The following is a 20,390-nucleotide window of genomic DNA, read 5'->3' as shown; positions in this document are numbered from 1 at the left end:
ATGTTTGACATTTAAAGAACATAAAAGCAGCATAATTGATTTGTAGTTTGCTTGAAATATTTGGAGCTCGGGTCTATTAGTGCTGAATCTGGAGTAACTCAGTGTGTTAAGCTCTATCTGTGCAGGTAAAGGGATGATCAGTAGTGGGGGCTGAGACTTTTAAGACTGAGCATATAAAGAGAAAATTGCTGGTATTGAGAGAAGGATATTGAAGGCACTCAGTTCTCAGATAAATCCAAACAGAACTACATAGCACCCACACACACTTGCAATCTAACCTCTGGACAAGTTTTTTAAAAAAAAGGAGTGCTGCAAGATCCAGCTCCAGAATTTCTCAGTTCCCAGCCTGCATTCCAAAAGAAGGGTCTTTTAGGTATTGAGAGACAGTGGTTGGTAGGTGAGATGGGTAATGGGCAGAATGGATCCATGTTGGGGGGGGGAGGTTGGTGGAATTTTGAGACAGGTTGATTGGTGATAGTTGAAAATAAATTTGAGGCTCCTGTATCTCCTTCCTGATGGCATTAGTGAGAGCATGGCCTGGACGGTGAGCGTTCTTGATGGTGGATGCCCTTTCTTGCGATAGCGCTCCATGTATATGTGCTGATATACAAGGAGAGCTTTACCCATGACGGACTAAGCTTGTGCGTGCGTGTGTGTGTGTGTGTGTGTGTGTGTGTGTGTGTGTATATATACGCCCGTAACTCCTGGTGGAGTCGTCGGGGCGCCATCATGACAAGCTTTGCATCGATCTTTTTTGGTATGCTCATCGTACAGCGTGTCTTGGGCATCTGAAACCTGGCGGAGCCCATCCCTCTCCAGCTTTGTTTGTTTGTTTTTTTATGAGGTCAATTTGTTAGCTCGACACTCAACCCAGGCACGGATGGAGAGCGTGCAAGGGATCCGGCTGGATTCGAACTCGGGACCTCTCACCCCTATGCTACCAGCCAGCACTATTTGTAGACTTTTCCGTTTAAAGGCATTGGTGTTTCCATACCAGGCCATGATTCAGTCAGTCAGTATGCTCTCCAGTACACACCTGTGGAAGTTTGTCACAGTTCTAGATGACATGCCAAATCTTCTCAAACTTCCAAGGTGGAAATAGATGCGGGGAAAGATATTGAGCAGATGGAGCTAGTTTGGAGGGGAATGGGGAGATAGCATGTAGAAGTTGATATGGAACCAGATGATGGATGAAAGATGGGCAGATAGAATCAGATGGGGGAAGAGAGGGAAAAGGCAGTTAAGGGGGAAGAAATCCATATAGATGGACCTGTTGGTGAATGGCAGGTGGGAGGGTAACAAATCTAGGTAATGGTATGGGTGGGGAGGAATGGGGAAAGGGAGTGAGAATCTAGGATTGAGAAAGGGGCACTGAAATATGGATTACCTGGTGGTATAAGGTGTTTTTCTAGTTGTTTTTGACCTCACCCCGAGAGTGGAGCAGACTGAGGACAGGCAGGTTGATATGGGAGTGGAAAAGGAAATTGAAGTGACATGCAACCAGAAGCTCAAGATGTTCATCGTTGACAGAGTGCAGGTTGCCTGTGAAGTCGTTGTCCAGGCTCTCCATAGTCTTGCCAAAGGATGCCCAACAGAGGGTAGGTTGGAGGAGGTACATGTGAATCTCTACTTGTAGTTGCAAGAAAAAGTTTTTGAACCCTTTGCAACTACCTGGTTTTCTGCATTAAATACTTTAAAATGTGGTCTGATCTTCATCTAGGTCACAATAATAGACAAATACAATCTGCATAAATTATAACACAAAATGTACTTTTCATAAGACCATAAGGTATAGGAGCACAATTAGGCCAATCGGCCCATCGCATGTGCCCCGCCATTTCATCATGGCTGATCCATTTCTCCTCTTAGCCCCAATCTCCTGCTTTTTCCCTGTATCCCTTCATGCTGACCAATCAAGGATTTACCAACCTCTTGCTTAAATATACATAAAGTCTTGACCTTCACAGCTTCCTGTGGCAAGAAATTCCCCAGATTCACCACTCTGTAGCTAAAGAAATTCCTCATCATCTCCGTTCTAAAAGGATGCCCCTCTATTCTTCAACGGTTTGAACGGGGCACGACTGTGCAAGTGCATGGAGGTTGGCCAGTGAGAACAGTGGGAAGAGTTTAAAAAGAAGCTTTACAGAGTGGGCATCAGAGGCGCGGGCGTCGGAGTAGAGGGAGACAGAGCTGGAAGGCTTTGGCTCAATGGGGCTTTGGTGATAAAGGGTCGAAGCGAGGTAGGTTATCTGTGTAGAATACAGACAGAAAGTATGTGTGTGAGGCCGGTGTTCTGTGCTCGGTGTCAGATGTGGAAGGTCCTGGAGACTCCTAGCCTCCCGGACGGCCACATCTGCACCAGGTGCATTGAGCTGCAGCTCCTTGGGGACCCTGTTAGGGAACTGGAGATGCAGCTTGGTGACCTTCATCTGGTCAGGGAGGTGAGGAGGTGAAGGAGAGGAGCTATAGGCAGGTAGTCACTCCTGGGGAGATAGATAAGTGGGTAACAGGAGAGAGAAGGGCAAGAGGCAGAATCTAGAGAGCACCCCTGTAGCTGTCCCCCTTAACAATAAGTACTCCAGTTTGAGTACTGCTGGGGGAGATGGCCTACCTGGGGGAAGGAACAGTGGTCGTGCCTCTGACACAGAGTCTAGCCCTGTGGCTCAGAAGGGGAGGGAAAGAAAGAGGAGGGCAGTTGTGATAGGGGACTCTATAGTTAGGGGGTCAGACAGGCGATTCTGTGGACGCAGGAAAGAACTGCGATGGTAGTTTGCCTCCCAGGTGCCAGGGTCTGGGATGTTTCTGATTGCGTCCACGATATTTTGAAGTGGGAAGGAGAACAGCCTGAAGCCGTGGTACATATTGGTAGCAATGATATAGGTAGGAAAAGGGAGGAGGTCCTGAAAACAGACGACAGGAGTTAGGAAGGAAGTTGAGAAGCAGGACCTCAAAGGTAGTAATCTCGGGATTACTGCCTGTGCACGTGTCTCTGTCTCTGTCCATCCCATAGGATGATGATCTTTCCTTTCAGTCAGTTAGTGGGGTGGTACCCCACTCCTCAGAAAGGAACAGCGTGTGCGTGAATAGATTTTCGGTGAGTGGGGGTTGCACAGTTCCAGACCTACCCTCTCGACATCCCTTCCCGGATTCAGTGGCATGATGGGGTCCAAGACGTTTGGGGGAAGTTCTGTTGCAGTGAATGGACAGACCAAGCTTCAATGCAAGGGATGCCCTTTCCGCGCTTCATGGCACGTGTTTGCTAGATGGCCGTTGACCCTACGAGAGGGTTCATCCGCCCTTCGACAGGTCTTGTTTTTCATCCTGCAGGGTGTCTAGCCACCCTCCTCTCCAGGTGGGGGAGCCGGTTTAGTCGTCGACCACCTGACCATGTGACAGGTAGTACTAGGTTACATGGCACCAGTAGCACTCAGACGAGTGATCTGACCAGACACGTAACAGTGAGTATAGGAATAGAATGAGGTGGAGGATAAATGCATGGCTGAGGGATTGGAGCAGGGGGCAGGGAATCAGATTTCTGGATCATTGGGACCTCTTCAGGGGCAGGTGTGACCTGTACAAAAGGGATGGGTTGCACTTGAATCCCAGGGGGACCAATATTCCAAGTGAGGCCTCACCAGTACTTTATGAAGTCTCAAAATTCCATCCTCGTTTTTCTATTCCAGTCCTATTGAAATGAATGCTAACATTGCATTTGCCTTCCTCATCACAGACTGAACCTGCAAATTAACCTTTAGGGAATCCTGCACAAGGACTCCCTAGTCCCTTTGCACTTTAGATTTTTGTATTTCCTGTCCATTTAGAAAATAGTCAATCCTTTTATTTCTTCTACCAAAGTACGTGATTATACACTTCCCAACTCTATAACCCATCTGCCACTTCTTTGCCCATTCTCCTATTCTAAGTCCGTCTGCAGCCTCTCTGCTTCCTTAACACTACCTGCACCTCCACCTATCTTCATATCATCAGCAGACTTTGCAACAAAGCCATTAATTCCATTATCCAAATCATTGACAGATAACATAAAAACAATCGGTCCCAACACAAACCCCTTTGGAACACCACTCGTCACTGGAAGCCAACCAAAAAAAGGCTCCCTTTATTCAAACTCTTTGCCTCCTGGCAAGTTGCCACTGCTTTATCCATGCTAGAATCTTTCCTGTAATACCATGGGCTTGTAGCTTGTTAGGCAGCCTCATGTGTGGCACCTTGTCAAAGGCCTTCTGAAAATACAAGTACATAACATCAACCAATTCTCCTTTATCTATCCTGTTTGTTATTCTTCAAAAAATTCCAACTGATTTGTCAGGCAAGATTTTCACTTGAGGAAACCATGCTGACTACAGCCTATTTTATCATTGCTTCCAAGTACCTGGAGACCTCATGCTTAATAATCAACTTCAACATCTTCCCAACTACTGAGGTCATACTACCTGGCCTTTTATTTCCTTTCATCTGCCTCTCTCCCTCTTGAAGAGTTGAGTGACATTTGCAATTTTCCAGTCTCCTGGAATCATTCCAAAATCTAGTGATTCTTGAAAGATCATTACTAATGCCTCCACAAGTTCTTCAGCCACCTCTTTCAGGACTCTAGGGTCTGCACCATCTGGTCAGGGTGATTTGTCTACTACAGACCTTACAATTTCCCAAGAACCTTCTCTCAAGTTATGGTAACTTCACACCCCTGATGCCTGGAACTTCCACCATACTGCTAGTGTCTTCCACAGTGAAAACTGATGCAAAGTACTTATTCAGTTTATCTTCTTTAATATTATTGACTAGCTTACTTTGATATACCATCTTTACCTTAATGGCATTTTTAGTTGCCTTCTATTGGTATTTAAAAGCTCCCAATCCTCTAACTTTCCACTAATTTTTGCCCTATTATATGCCTTCTCTTTGGCTTGATGTTGGCTTTGACTTCCCTTGTTGGCTGTGAACATAAGAACAAAAATTGGAGCAGGAGTAGGCCATCTGACCTGTCAAGCATGCGGCACCATTCAGTAAGATCATGGCTGATCCGTCCATGGACTCATCTCCACCTACCTGCCTTTTCCCCATAGCCCTTAGTTCCCCTATCATTCCCATGGTTGTGTTATCTTGCTTTTAGAATACTTCTTCCTCTTTGGGAGGACTATATCCTGTGCCTTTCAGATTGCTTCCAGAAATTCCAGCCGTTGCTGCTCTGCCTTCATCCCTGCTAGTATTCTTTTCCAATCAATTCTGGCCAACTCCTCTCTCATGCCTCTAATAGTCTAATTCCTTTTACTGTACTGTAATAATGATACTTCTGACTTTAGCTTCTTCTCAAATTTCAGCGTGAAGTCGATCATATCATATAATGATCACTGACTCCTAAGGGTTCCTTTATCTTAAGCGCTCTAATCAATTCTGGTTCATTGCACAACACTCAATCCAGAAAAGCTGAAGCCCTAGTGGGTCAACCATGAGCTGTCTAAGAAGCCAACTCTTAGGCATTCTAAAAGTTCACCCTCTTGTTATCCCACACCAACCTGATTTTCCCAATCTCAATGCATGTTGAAATCCCCATGACTATTGTAACATTGCCCTTTTGGCATCCATTTTCTATCTCCTGTTGTAACTTGTAGACCACATCCTTGCTACTGTACGGGGGTCTGTATACAACCCCCATCTGGGTCTTTTTACCATTATAGTTCCTTCGCTCTATCCACAATGATTCAACTCCTTCCGACCTGATGTTAGCTCTTTCTAATGGTTTAATTTCATTTTTCACCGACGGAGCCATGCCATCTCTTCTGCCTTCCTGCCTATCTTTTCGATGCAATGTTTATTTTTGGACATTATACTCCCAGCTATAATCTTCTTTCAGCCATGATTCAGTGATGCCTACAACATCATGCTTGCCAGCACTCCTGTACCACAAGTTCATTGACCTTATTCTGTATACTTCATGTATTCAAATGTAACAACTTTAGTCCTGTATTCACCCTTCTCAATTTTGGCCACATTTTACATTGCAACTCATCCTGTTGACTGCAATGTTGCCCTATCATCAGCCTTTCCTTGCCAGGAGTCTTACTACACATTGCCTCTCTTTGTAAACCAACTACCTCATCTTCAGCACCACCGTTCCAGTTGCCATCCCCCTGCCATATTAGATTAAATCCACCCACCCAACTCTAGCCATCCTGCCTGCAAGGATATTGGACCCCCTCGGTTCAGGTGTAACCTGTCCCTTTTGCATAGGTCATACCTTCCTAAGAAGTGATCCCAATAATCCATAAATCTAAACCCCTGCCCTCTGCACCAGTTCCTCAGCCATGCATTCACCTGCCAAATCATCCCATTCTTGCCCTCACTGGGGCACAGGCAACAATTAAGAGATTACTATCTGGAGGTCCTGTTCCTCAGCTTTCTACCTAGCTCCCTAAAAGCTCTCTTCAGGACCTCCTACCCTTTTCAACCTATGTCATTGGTGCAATATGTCCCTTCTTCTCTCTCTTTCCCTTCCGCACCACGGACCATGCTCAGTGTCTGTAGCCCAGTCGCCGTCGCATTCTCCCGGGAGATCATCCTCCACAAAAGTATCCAAAGTGGTATACTTGTTTTTGAGGGGAATGGCCACAGGGGTGCTCTGTCCTTACTGCCTATTTCCATTTCTCCTGACAGTCACCCAGCTACTCGCCTCCCGCAACTTCAAGGTGACTACTTCCCTGTAGCTTTGATCAATAATCTCCTCACTCTCCCATACAAGCTGAAGATCATCCAGTCGCTGCTCCAGATCCCTAACACAGTCTTCAAGGAGCTGCAGCTGGATGCACTTCACGCAGATGTAGTTCCGCGGAAGACGCTGGGTTTCCCAGTTCTCTAACATCTGGCACGAAGAACACACTACAGCCATTTAAATGACACAGTAACATAGGAAAAAAGATAAAAAGGAAACCTTAACAGATACTTTACACAGAGCTGAAGCCTCTTTGAGCCAAAGCCTGTTGCTCCTACTCGCACTACTGGCCTACTCCCGACAATGGCTGCTCCATTTATCCCTTCTGTGCTTTTATTTAGTTCGTAGAGCTATGTTGACACCACTGATAGGCCCTGTACAATGGACAAATGCCCATGGATCTCTCTTTTTAAATAATCACTGCCGACCTGCGAGAAATGCCTCTTCAAAGAGCTCTGTTATCACTGTTTATTAGTTTAGGCAGATAGTGTTTGTTAATTATTTTGACTCCGATGAAGATCAGATCACATTTTATGAGTAATTAATATAGAGAACCAGGTAGTTGTAAAGGGTTACCAAACTTTTTCTTACAACTGTACCTGGAAGGGCTATTTAATCTCTGGGTGGTGCATCTCCTGTAGTTGCAGGCAGAGTGCCAGGAGACAGGGAGAGAGTGGAGCACACCAGGGAGTCATAGAGAGTGCTGTCCTTGCAGAAATTGGGGAAGAAGGGAGAGGAAAAGATCTGGCATGGTGGGGTCTCATTGCTGCTGGTGAAAGTGGCGCAGGGTGACACATATACTGCATGCCTAGCTAGTAGGGTGAGAGGTGAGGATCAGGGGAATTCCGTCTCCATTCTGTCTAGGTGAGGGCTGGGGTTAGAGTAGATAGGCAGCAAATGGAGGAAATGTGTCTGAGGGCTCTAACTATGACAGAGGGGAAGCCGCATTTCTGAAGGAGAACCGTTTGGAAGCCTTGGAACAGAAAGCACTCATGTTAAGAGCAGATGTGTCTGAGAAGAGAGATTGCGAGAAGGGGATGAGGTTTTTAGAGAAGACAATGTAGAACAAGGTGTAGTTATTGGGAGTTGTTGGGTTTGTAGCAGATGTTAGTGGCTAATTTGCCTCCTGAGTTGAAACCGGTCCAGAAAAGGAAGAGAAATGTCTGAAATGGTCCATGAGCCCAAGGTGGCAGTTTGTTGTAAAGGTGATAAAATTGATGAGTACTGTTCGGATTGATTTAAAATTGCACTACATTGAAATGCATTGGATTTAGTTTGTAACATACAAAATGCTGGAGGTACTCAGTAGTCCAGGCAGCATCTATGGAAAAGAGTTTCGGGCCAAGACCCTTCAGCAGGACTAGAGAAAAAAAGATGAGGAGTAAAGATAAAAAGTGAGAGGAGGGGAGGGAAAAACACAAGATGATGGGTAAAACCAGGTGGAGAAGTGTGAAGTAAAGAGCTGAGAAGTTGTTTGGTGAAAGAGATAGACATAATCGGAATGGGAAATGGAAATGTGGGTCTCCCAGTGAGACTCTTCCTTCGGTTAGTCCTGACGAAGTGTCTTGGCCTGAAACGTTGACTGTACCTCTTCCTAGAGATGCTGTTTGGCCTGCTGCGTTCACCAGCAACTTTGATGTGTGTTGCTCCACCCATTTTAACTCCACTTCCCAATCCCATTCCGATATGTCTATCCACTAATAGTAGGAACATTCATTTATTGCAGGAGTTCCCAACCTGGGGTCCATGGACCCCTTGTTTAATGGTATTGGTCTATGCTATAAAATAGGTAGCGAACCCCTGGTGTTATTTTTCCCTATGTTATTTGAACAGGACAGAATCAGAAGGATGCCCTGGAAATATTGCTTATTTATTTAAGGAGTGTGGTAGCAATGTGATGTTTCTAGTCTGGTAATCCAGAGGCCTAGGTAAGTTTGATTTCAAGTTTTTTGTTATCTGACTGTAGATATATGCAACCAAACTGACCAAGGTACACCCACAACACATATATTACACAGCACATAAACCAAATATTACCACAAATATGTTAATAAAATGTAATTCAAAATGCATATGAAGTGAACAGCACAGGTAAGCAGGACAGTAAACAGCTCACTCTCCTAGTATTCATAAGTCTCAGAGTCTGAGGGAAGAAGCTGTTACTCAGTCTGGCAGTCCTGGTCCTAATGCTCCTGTATCTCCTTCCTGACAGTAGTGGGTCAGAGAAATTGTTGAGGATCCCTACTACCACATATCCCGGAGACTCAGGCCCTTCGTCTACAACGCTCCAGGTAAGTGTCACAAATAGGGGCAGGAGACCCTGTACCACGCAATGCTGCAGCCAGATAGAACATTCAGTGGTGCTCCTGTAGGAAGCTGTTAGAATGGGGATGAGGACTTTACACGCCTCAATCTCCTCAGTGTAGCTGCTCCTTTGCCTTCATGACTAATGAGGAGTGTTGTGGGTCTTGGGTTAGATCATCCGTTATGTGCACACCAGGGAATTTTGTGCTTTTTCACTCTTTGCAAGGCAGAGCGATGTGCAATGTTGAGTGGTTGGCCTGCATTTTTCTGAAGTCCACAATCAATTATTTGCCTTGTCCATGTTGAGACTCAGGTTGTTGTTTTCACATCACTTCATAAGCTTCCGTACCTCCTCTCTGATACTGACTCATCCTTGCTGCTAATGAGGCCAACCACCGTTGTATCATCAGTGAACTGGATGATGTGGTATGAGCTGGATCAGGCAGTGCAGTCATGAATCTGCAGTGTGCTGAGCACACAACCCTGGGGGCACCTGTGTTCAGCGCTGCGGAGCTTGAGATGTTGCTGCAACCTCGGACTGACTGGGGGCTTTCAGTCAAAAAGTCCAAGATCCAGTTACAGAGAGGGTTGTCGAGTCTCAATAGGGACAATGACCTATAGATAGTTAAAATGCCATCAAAGCAGTTGTGAATTTAAATTTGGATTAAGTAATTTTAGAATAACATCAATGGGGTTAGTTGTTGTTATTAGTAACCATGGAACCAGTATTTATGGTGAAAACAATCTGTGAGTCATACAGATGTACAGAATAAAAACAGGCCCTTTGGCTATTCAGTGTCCATGCTAGCCATTGCTTATCCACATCAAAATAAACTGCTGTTTTCCAGCTCTCTGGAGTCTTCTATGCCTTATTGGTAGGCTATATATTTGTTGTTAGATACTTAAAGAATGGGTTTGAGGTTCCAACCACCTTGATTGGAAGATCCTTTCAGAATTCTGATTTTAGACACCTCTGTTACAGGGTATAATTTCTTTCTAGCAACCTCATCTTTGGCCCTTGTAATCATCTCAGGAAGGTTTCCCTCTAAGGAAAACAAATTCCATCTATCCAGTCTGGTGTTATGTGTGTTCTTCATATAAAAAAAGACATCTGCAACTTTGGTTAAGCTTTGGTTAACTAGCTTCTGAAATAATTACTTCATGTTGGAGCGGTTAGGGATGAGTAGTAAATACAAAACTTGCTTGCAACTCTGAAATAAATTGAGCAAATTATTTTATAAGTTTGCAGTTACTTGGACAAAACCACAATGTCCTTATGGATTACCAAAAATGTGACAATAAAAGACAGTTTTGCAAAACAGGTCATGGAGTAAAGGGTTGAAGAACAGTGTGGATAAAATATTAACTCAATACAAAGCAAAGGTCACGGCAAATATATGTCCTTCAAATTGGGATCACTGCTTTAAAAAAATAATACATTAATGAATTGGAGATGAGTGTGCAGGATAAAATTTCAAAGTGACATCAAGTTTTGAGGTGTGGTAACAAGGAAAAGGATAGCGATAATAGGAGCGTATAGACAGGCAGATTTGGCAGACCAGTGACAGATGGAACTTCAATCTCCTTGTGTGAAGTGATGCATTTTGGCACAAGCAATGAGGTGAAGCTAGATAACACAGTTCTAAAGGGTGTGCAGGAACAGAAGGATCTGGATGTATAAATGTGCATAAATCTGCAAAAGTGGCAGCACGTGTTGATAGAGTGGTTAGTAAAGCATATGGGATCCTTGGATCTGTGTAGGAACAGAAAGATAGGATGATTTTGTTGAACTTTTATAAATGATAGGCCAGAACTGGAGATTATTGTCCAATTCTGGAGACCACATACTTGAAAAAGTTCGTGAAGGTCCTAGAAAAAATGTAGAAGACATTCATTTAATTAGCTCCAGGAGTGTGATGTATTGGTAATAATTTTATGCTGAAGGAGTTGGAATTGTTTTCCTTAGGAGGAAAGAGAGTCTTCCTAGAACTAATTAAATGAAAGTCTTCTACATTGTTCCTAGGACCTTCACAAATAATGATGGATTCAGTAGGGAAAGGAGAGGAATATTAAAGGATGATTTGAAAACCAAGGGACACTGATTAAAGTGCAGGACAAACCATGTGGGGATGGTAGAAGAAGGGATAATCAGGAGTTTCAGAAGGAAATTGGATAAGCATTTGAGAGAAATAATTTACAGGGCAATGCAGCCTTCTGTGCTAAACCGGTTCTATGTCTTGTGTGTAAATCAGATTTACTAATTCAGAATTCAGCTATCTGAGCTGGGTGTTCCCTGGTGCTCTGCTACCTTGCACTAATATACATTGGCACTGTTAATTGCTACTTCCCTTTTCAAATTTGTATCTTTCATGAATTATGCACATTTCGTATTGGAAATGTATCCGGATACAATTCAACTTGCTGCTTTCAAACTAGTTTCGAATTTTATTGTAGAACTGGCTTGATATTAGCATTATTTATTTTCATGGTATTGAATTATGCTGATAGATTCCAATTACAAACAAGACAACCAGCTATCAACTGCTATGCTTCAGCACAGCCTGCACCTGTGTATGCCTGCATCAGATGCCCAAGTCCAAGAGGTGGTGAATGTCAGATGCTGGCACATGTCTGCTCCATTACTGGAACAGCAATGTACATCTTCCTCTCCCCTGCCCTTACAGCATTCTGAAGAGGCCATTTCCTCTGGTCTAACTATGCATCTTCTCACGGCACCTCTCTTTATAACTGCAGGAGGTGTAATAAATGCCATTTTACCGCCCCCCTTCCCACCCTACAGGTACTGAAGCAGTCCTTCCAGGTGAAGTAGCAGTTCATTGGTGCTTCACTGGAGTGAAGGGACTCAGGATAGGACAGATGGTAAAAAAGCATGCAGTCAGACTGTCAGGAAGGGCAGGCAGATGATAGGACAAAATGCAGCCAGCAGGATGAGTATCAGTTCATTAGGGATGCAGAATCAAAAAGGATAGCAAATATAGTACTCAAAGTGTTATATCTCAGTGTAGTGAGTATACGAAATAAGGGGGATGACCTTGTTCAGTATCACACATTGTCAGGTATGGTGTTGTGGCCATCACTGAATCATGGCTGAAGGATGGTTGTAGTTGAGAGCTGAATGTCCAAGGTTACATGTTGTATCGGAGGGATAGGAAGGTAGGCAGAGGGGATGGTGTGGCTCTGCTGGAAAAGAATGACATCAAATCAGTAGAAAGATGTGACATAGGATGGGAAGATGTTGAATCCTTGTGGGTTGAGCTAGGAAATTGCAAGAGTAAAAGGATCCTGATGGCAGTTATATACAGGTCTCCCAACAGTAGCTGGGCTGTGGACCACAGATTACAACAGGAAATAGAAAAAGTGTGTCAAAAGGACAATGTTAATCATGGAAGATTTCAACATGCAGGTTGATTGTGAAAATCAGGTTGGTAATGGATCTCAAGAGAGTGAGTTTGTTGAATGCCTGAGTAGATTGCCATTGAGTCTACTAAGGGATCAGCTGTACTGGAATGGGTGTTATGCAATGAGCCAGAGACGATTAGGGAGCTGAAGATAAAAGAATCCTTAGGAGGCAGTGATCACAATATGATTGAGTTCAACTTGAAATTTGATAGGGAGAAAGTAAAGTCTGACATAGCCATAATTCAGTGGAGTAAAAAAAAATTACAGTGGTGTGAGAGAGGAGTTGACCTATGTAAATTGGATAGAGATACTGGCAGGGATGACAGCAGAACTGCAATGGCGTGATTTCTGGGAAGAAAGAGGAAAGTGCAGGATAGGTATATTCCAAAAACAAAGAAATACTCAAATGGCAAAATAGTAAACCATGGCTAACAAGCGAAGTCAAAGCTAATGTAAAAGCAAAAGACAGGGCATACAACCAAGCAAAAATTAGTGGGAGGATAGAGCAGGAGTCCCCAACCTTTTTTGCACCGCGGACCAGTTTAATATTGACAATATTCTTGCGGACTGGCCAACCCCGGGGGTGGTGGGGGGGTGGTGTTCAAGTAGGGTTAAACTCACCTCAGCATGTCTTTCACAGTTAGGGTTGCCAACTTTCTCACTCCCAAATAAGGGACAAAAGTAGCAGTCAAATCCCGGGACACTTTACCCAAGGAAAGACTACCATGACCATGAAACCTTGCGTGGGCACCTGTGTGCGCATGCACGTACGTGCTGATTTTTCTCCCACAAATCGGCTTTGCCTTCATCTTCCCGACTAGGCTGTACATACATTATTTCTACTTTATATAGGCTGTGTATTTATCATATCATTCCTGCTTTTACTATATATTAGTGTTATTTTTGGTTTTATGCATTATTTGGTATGATTTGGTAGGTTATTTTTTGGGTCTGGGAACGCTCAAAAATTTTCCCATATAAAGTAATGGTAATTGCTTCTTTGCTTCACGCCATTTCGGCACGAAAGGATTCATAGGAACGCTCTACCTTAGCGGGGGAAATATGGGACAAACCAATTTAGCCGAATATAGGGGATGTCCCGGCAAATACGGGACAGTTGGCAACCCTATGTTCCAGTTCAACAGTGCGTGACAGGGAATGAGGAAAGGTGCAGCTGACTCATATAGTTTCCTCACGGTAGCACATGCTTTGCGGCCCAGTGGTTGGGGACCGCTGGGATAGAGGATTGGAAAGCTTTAAAAAAACTTACGGAGAGCAACTGAAACAATCATTAGGAGAGAAGGATGAAATATGAAAGCAAGCTAGCAAACAATATCAAAGTGGATAGTAAAAGCATTTTCAAGTATGTAAAAAAAAATAAGATGAGCGTGAATAGAGGACCACTAGAAAATGCGGCTGGAGAAATAATAACGTGGGACAAGGAGTTGGCAGATGAACTATATGAGTATTTTGCATCAGTCTTCACTGTGGAAGACACTAGCAGTGTTCCAAATGTTGAAGAATGTGAGGGAAGAGAAATGAGTGCAGTTACTATTACAAGGGAGAAGGTGCTGAAAAAGCTGAAAGACCTAAGTGTACATAAGTCTCCTGGACCAGATGAACTGCACCCGAGGGTTCTGAAAGAGGTAGCAGTAGAGATTGTGGAGGCATTAGTAACAATCTTTCAAAACTCATTGGACTCTGGCTTGGTGCCAGAGGACTGAAAAATTCTAAATGTCACTGCACTCTTTAAGAAAGGATGAAGGCAGCAGAAGGGAAATTGTAGACCAGTTAGCCTGACCTCAGTGGTTGGGAAGATGTTGGCGTCAATTGTTACGGTGAGGCTATGCAGTACTTGGCAACACAGGAGATGATAGGACAAAGTCACCATGGTTTCCTTCATGGAAAATCTTGCTTGACGGACCTGCTGGAAATCTTTGAGGAGATTACAAGTAGGATAGATACATGGGGATGCAGTGGATGTTGTATATTTGGATTTTCAGTCAGCTTTTGACAAGTTGCCACACATGAGGCTGCTTACCAAGTTAAGAGCCCTTACTGGCATGTTTAGAGCATTGGCTGATTGGTAGGAGACAGCGAGTAGGAACAAAAGGATCCTTTACTGGTTGGCCGCCAGTGAGTAATGGTGTTCCACAGGATTTGGTGTTGGGGACGACTTCTTTTTATGTTGTATATCAGTGATTCAGATGATGGAATAGATAGCTTTGTTGTCAAGTCTGCAGATGATTTGAAGATTGGTGGAGGGGCTGGTAAATGTTGAGTAAACAGGCTGCAGAAGGACTTGGACAGATTAGCAGAATGGGCAAGAAAGTGGCAAATGAAATAGTGTTGGAAAATGTCTGGTCATGCAGTTTGGTAGTAGAAACAAATGTGCTGACTATTTTCTAAATGGGGAGAAAATCCAAAAATCTGAGATGCAAAGGGACTTGGGAATCCTCGTGCAGAACACCCTAGAGGTTAACTTGCAGGTAGAGTCAATGGTGAGGAAGGCAAATGCAATGTTAATATTGATTTCAAAAGTGTAGAATACAAGAGCAAGGATGTGATGCTGAGGCTTTCACCTTGAGTATTGGGCTCCCCATCTAAGAAAAGATGTCCTGGCATTAGAGAAGGTTCAGAGGACATTCACAAGGATGATTTTGGGAATGAAAGGGTTATCATACGAGGAACTTTTGATGGCTCTGGGCTTATACTTGATGGAATTTAGAACAATGTGGGGGGCAGGATCTCATTGAAACCTTTTGAATGTTGAAAGGCCTAGACAGAGTAGAGGTGGCAAGAATGTTTCCCATAGTTGAGGAGTCTAGGACAAGAGGGCTCAACCTCAGGACAGGGATGAAAATTTAAAACAGATGCAGAGAAGTTTCTTTAGTAGAGAATAGTGAATTTGTGGAGACCAGGTGTATATTTAAGGCAGAGATTCAAAGTTTCTTGATTGGATACAGTATCGGGTTATGGGGAGAAGGCTGAGGAGTGGAAAAAGGATCAGCCGTGATTGAATGGTGGAGCAGATTTGATGGGCCAATGGCCTAGTTCTGCTCCTGTGTCTTACGGTTTTATTTGTATAGTAGTGCATGACGGTTGGTGTTGATGGTGTGGGCTCTTGTACCTTGGATAAACCAAACAGACTATTAATTAGACAGCTTTGCAGAACACCTCCATTCTGCCTGCAAAGGTGACTCCCAAGTTTCTAATTATCTATCACTTTCATTCATCATCCAACTTTCACTGTGATCTCCTTGCCCTGTTAAAGCCCAATGTGTTTAAGGAACAGCATCTTGTCCATCATTTTGGTGCATTGCAGCTCTTAAAACTCAGTACTAAATTCAAAATGTCCAATAACTGTCCTTTCCAGTTTGTGTAAGAACTGTCCACTTTTGATGTAAATCTAGGTTAACCCACATTTTCTGTCTCTAAACATGTTATTGATTGGATGAGTACTTCCAACATCCTTTAGATTTCCATCAGCACTGTGTTCAGCATTTTGTTCTCACAGTTGTCTTCATGACAAATTTGCCATGATGAACAATTCTTTATAAATCTTTGTCAGAAAACACTAATGGCATTTGTGTCTTCTGTATTCTCTTGGTCTCCATCCTACCCTAGATATTCCCTTTGTTCTTTCCACCCTCACCTCTTTCTGTAACCTAAAGCAAAGTTACTTCTTTTATTGTTTTATCCCCCCCCCCCCCCCATTTCAGGTGATAGATCAGGGACTTGAAATATTAAATCTGTTTCCTTTCTCACTGTATAAACAATGTGGTTTGTCGTGTTCATGCAGAGACTGCAGAATGGTGAATTGTTTATTCTGCAAGATACTGTCATGAGTGATTTTTTTTGGTCATTCTCACTGCTTCTTAGTTCCCGAGGAATCTCAATAACTTCCGTGATATAATTCCTCTTCAAGTCAAATTCTGAAACTCTTGAGCATTGTTGAGGCCAGATGACTCGTGTAAGATCAAAACCTTTAATCTTCATTTTGGCAGAACATTTCTGAGGCCATGTGTAATTATTCATTTTGAATGTTACTGAGGCATGTACAGTAAATTTAAGTGAAGAGCTTTTCACTCTACAATGTATTATGTGAGACAAACTGGAGGGAAAGAAGAGTTTTGAAAGGTCTTGAAAGTTTCTGAAGACTTATACCATCTGGTAAGTTTCTTTGCCTTTTTACCAGGGTAATTGCAGCAGTGGTGGATTTCTTCTGAAGGCACTTGTCTGATTTTTGCATTTAGCTTGCCCCAAACCAGTGACCCGAGTCTAATACCAGTTGCCTTCAGTGCAAAAGAAGTACAGTAGTATTAAATTTAGAAATTGTTGTAATCTGGAATGAACTGACTGAGAAGATGGGGTGGAGAGTTGGGGGGGGGGGGGAGGAACCAGATCAGATTTCACAGGAACTTTCAAAGCACATTTGGATAATTACTTGAAGAGATGTTTCTTTTCTACTTATTTTCAGAATGTGACTATCATAGCACAAGTTCATAAACAGAAGGAACTAGGCGATTCAAGCTAGCCTGATGCTCTCCCAGTCTGCAAGTTCAGAGTTTACACCAGTGCCTCGCACTAATGCCCAATGCTCTTTGACCAGTATTTATTGCCTTTGTGCTGTGGGTTACCAAGCCATTTTATTGAGAGATACAGCACAGAACAGGCCCTACTGCACTGCTCAGCAACCCGCCAATTTAACCCTTGCATAATCACAGGAAAATTAACCTACTAACAGGTATATCTTTGGACTGTGGAAGGAAACTGGAGCACCTGGAGGAAGCCCACACGGTTCACAGGGAGAACATACAGACTCCTTACAGACAGTGGCAGGAACTGAACACAAGTCACCAGTGCAGTAAAGCAATGCTCTAATTTCTACACTACTGTGTTGCCCTATTTCAGAGGGTAGTTAGGAATTGAATGTATTTTTGTAGGTCTGGAGACACAATGGGCCAGTCTAGGTAATAAAAGCAGATTTCCTACCCTGTGGAAAATTAATATATTTTTATAATAACAATCATGAAGTTTCACTGTCACTGCTAATAAAATCTACTTAAGATTCAGTTTATTAAATGAACCAGAAATTAAAAATCCCAGCCTGCTTGGTGGGATTTGTTCTCAATGTCCGGTGGAAGGAGGCTAATTAAATAGGATTGGGGTGTGCTGGAACTGGTTAGACCAAATGTTTTCCTTCTGTGCTATACTGTATCCAGTATGTGGGTAATTTAACTTCCTTATGACATTAAAGAATGGTTGATGCACACTGATCCGTCAGGGACTGATGATATCCACATCTCTTGTGTTCAAGGTCTATGAACCAGAGTTAGAGCTCCCTAAACAAACTTCAAATTTGGCTGGTGCTTCGACATCTAGCCCACACTAGGAAGACCTCCCAAGTATGTCCTAATCACAGATGTCAGTGCAAGTTGAACTTGGCCATTCTCACCCATTCATCAGTGACGTGCTGAAAGGAGTTCTCAGTAATGAAATAGGACATGAACACCTTGCTACTTATCTGCCAGAACTAGCATGCATCTAGATGATGTCATGCCCACTTTAAGGCACCATGGTAGCGTAGTGGTTAGTGCATCGCTATTGCAGCTCAGGGCATCGAAGTTCAGAGTTCAGTTCTGTTGGCCTCTGTAAGCAAATCTGTACGTTCCTTCCCATGTACTTGTGTGTTTCCACCGGGAGCTCAGGTTTCATTTCCACAGTCCAACTATGTACTGGTTAGCAGGTTAATTTGTCATTGTAAATTGTTTCATGATTAGGCTTGGCTTAAATTGGTGGTTGCTGGGTGACACAGCTCAGTGGGTCAGAGGGCCTATTCCACATTGTATCTCTAAATAAATAAATAAATAACTTTGACTAAGAATGGGATCAGGAGCCCAAAGTGAAGCAGGTCTCTAGGGGTTAAATGGAAATTGTGAAGCAAATTAGGATAATTAAATTGTTGGTTATTCTTTGTATCCTTGAAATATAGGTACAGGCACATCTGTGGTTTGCTGGATAATATCCAGATTTAGACTGAAGATTTAGCAAAAGAGGAAAAACACATGGATGTATGTGTTGTCCCTTCCAAGTTTTACCCATTCCTAATTCCTTGAAACTGATAGCATTGCTTTATAGCATTACAGACATTTTTGTGGAGGTGCTCCTACAATGCGCTTGAGTAGGGTGTTCTAGGATTTAATGGACGATGAAGTATTTCCAAGTATTGGACTGGGAGTGCAGCCAACAGGGAATGGTATTCCTACACTTCTCCTGCCCTTGACTTCCTTTGTCAATCCCAAAAAAAAATGTAGGCATTGTAAATAGAACGTAAAATAGGACCCCCACAGAAACAGCCCCTTTGGCCCATCTAGTCTGTGCTGAACCTTTATCCTGCTTAGTCCCATCGACCTGCTCCTGGACCATAGCCCTCTATAACCCTCCCATCTATATACTTATCCAAACTTCTTTTAAATGTTGCAATGAACCCACAGCTAGCCCTTTTGCTAGCAGCCGATTCAATACTCATGTCGAAGCTTGGACTACAGAAGGAAAGGAGACAGGCTAACCCCTATTGACATCAATGGATCTGTGGTTGAGAGGGTGAACAGCTTTAAGTTCCTTGGCATAGACATCACTGAGGATCTCACGTGGTCTGTACATACCAGCTGTCTGGTGATTAAAAAGCACAACAGCATCTCTTTCACCTCAGTTTGGTATGGGGCCCCCAAATCCTAAGAACTTTCTACAGGGGCACAAATGAGAGCATCCTGACTGGCTGCATCACTGCCTGGTATGGGAACTGTACTTCCCTCAATCGCAGGATTCTGCAGAGAGTGGTGCGGACAGCCCAGCACATCTGTAGTTGTGAACTTCCCATGATTCAGGACATTTACAAAGACAGGCGTGTAAAAAGGATCACTGGGGACCCGAGTTACCCCAACCACAAACTGTTCCCAGCTACTACAGTCTGGGAAAATGGTATCACAGCATAAAAGCCAGGACCAAAAGGCTCCTGGACAGCTTCTTCCACCAGGCCATCTGACTGATCAATTCATACTGACACAACTGTATTTCTATGTTATATTGACTATCCTGTTGTACATAATATTTATTAGAAATTACTATAAATTGCACATTTAGACAGATGTAACATAAAGATATTTTACTCCTCTGTATATGAAGGATTTAAGTAATAAAGTCAATTCAATTCAATTCAAGTCTGAGTGAAGATGCACCCCTTAAACGTTTCACATTTCACCCTTAACCCTAGTCTCACCCAACCGCAGTTGAAAAAAACCTGTTTGCATTTACCCTATCTCCACCCCTCATAATTTTGTATACCTCTATCAAATAGCCCCTTATTCTCCTATGCTCCAGGAAATAAGGTCCTATCCTTTTCAACCTTTCCCTATAACTCAGGTCCTCCAGTCCCATCAACATACTTGTAAATTTTACCTGCACACTGATAATCTTATTGATAGGTGACCAGAACTACACACACTACTCCAAATTTGGCCTCACCAGCATCTTGCATAACTCCTACATAATGTCCCAACTCCTGTACTCATACTTTGATTGATGAAGGCACATTATGGGGACATGGATTGTATCCCTGAGCTGTCATTACTTCACTTCTGAATGAGTCCCTCTTGTTGTAAGATGTATCTGTAAGTAGCTGCTCCCAGTCTGCATTTGCCAAGTCCTGTCTGAAATTGGTCTTCCCCAGTTCAGGATCTTAATTTCTAGACCACCCTTTGCCCTTTCTATAAGTACTTTTTGTTTGAAATTTACAGAATTAAGATCACATTAAACCTTCAACCATTTTCCTGGTTCCATTCACTAAAATTAGGTCCACTTTTGCCCTTCCTTCATGCCGCCATCTGCACTTACCTTATTTAAGCTCATCACCCCTACTGGGGCATAAGCCGCTGATAGC

General features: G+C 43.2%; 1 protein-coding gene across 8 annotated transcripts in view; it reads left to right on the top strand.

Annotated features, from left to right (window-relative positions):
* cebpg (CCAAT enhancer binding protein gamma) overlaps window positions 1-20,390 on the top strand; it is a 95,220-nt gene that overhangs the window by 22,569 nt on the left and 52,261 nt on the right. For 4 of the 8 annotated variants that reach the window (XM_072280006.1, XM_072280004.1, XM_072280007.1 and 1 more), the window contains exon 2: window positions 8,937-9,015. The exons of 2 other annotated variants lie outside the window; for them this stretch is intronic. The gene's annotated coding sequence lies outside the window, so the exon portion shown is untranslated. Of the gene's footprint in view, window positions 1-8,562; window positions 8,653-8,936; window positions 9,016-20,390 lie in introns of those variants that run through there. 2 more of the 8 variants (XM_072280011.1, XM_072280010.1) reach the window with 1 other exon arrangement.

This window comes from Mobula birostris, chromosome 15 (genome assembly GCF_030028105.1).
Source record: "Mobula birostris isolate sMobBir1 chromosome 15, sMobBir1.hap1, whole genome shotgun sequence".
NCBI classification, from domain to species: Eukaryota; Metazoa; Chordata; class Chondrichthyes; order Myliobatiformes; family Myliobatidae; genus Mobula; species Mobula birostris.
Note: the sequence above shows the minus strand (reverse complement) of the source record. Positions and strands in the feature narration are given on the sequence as shown.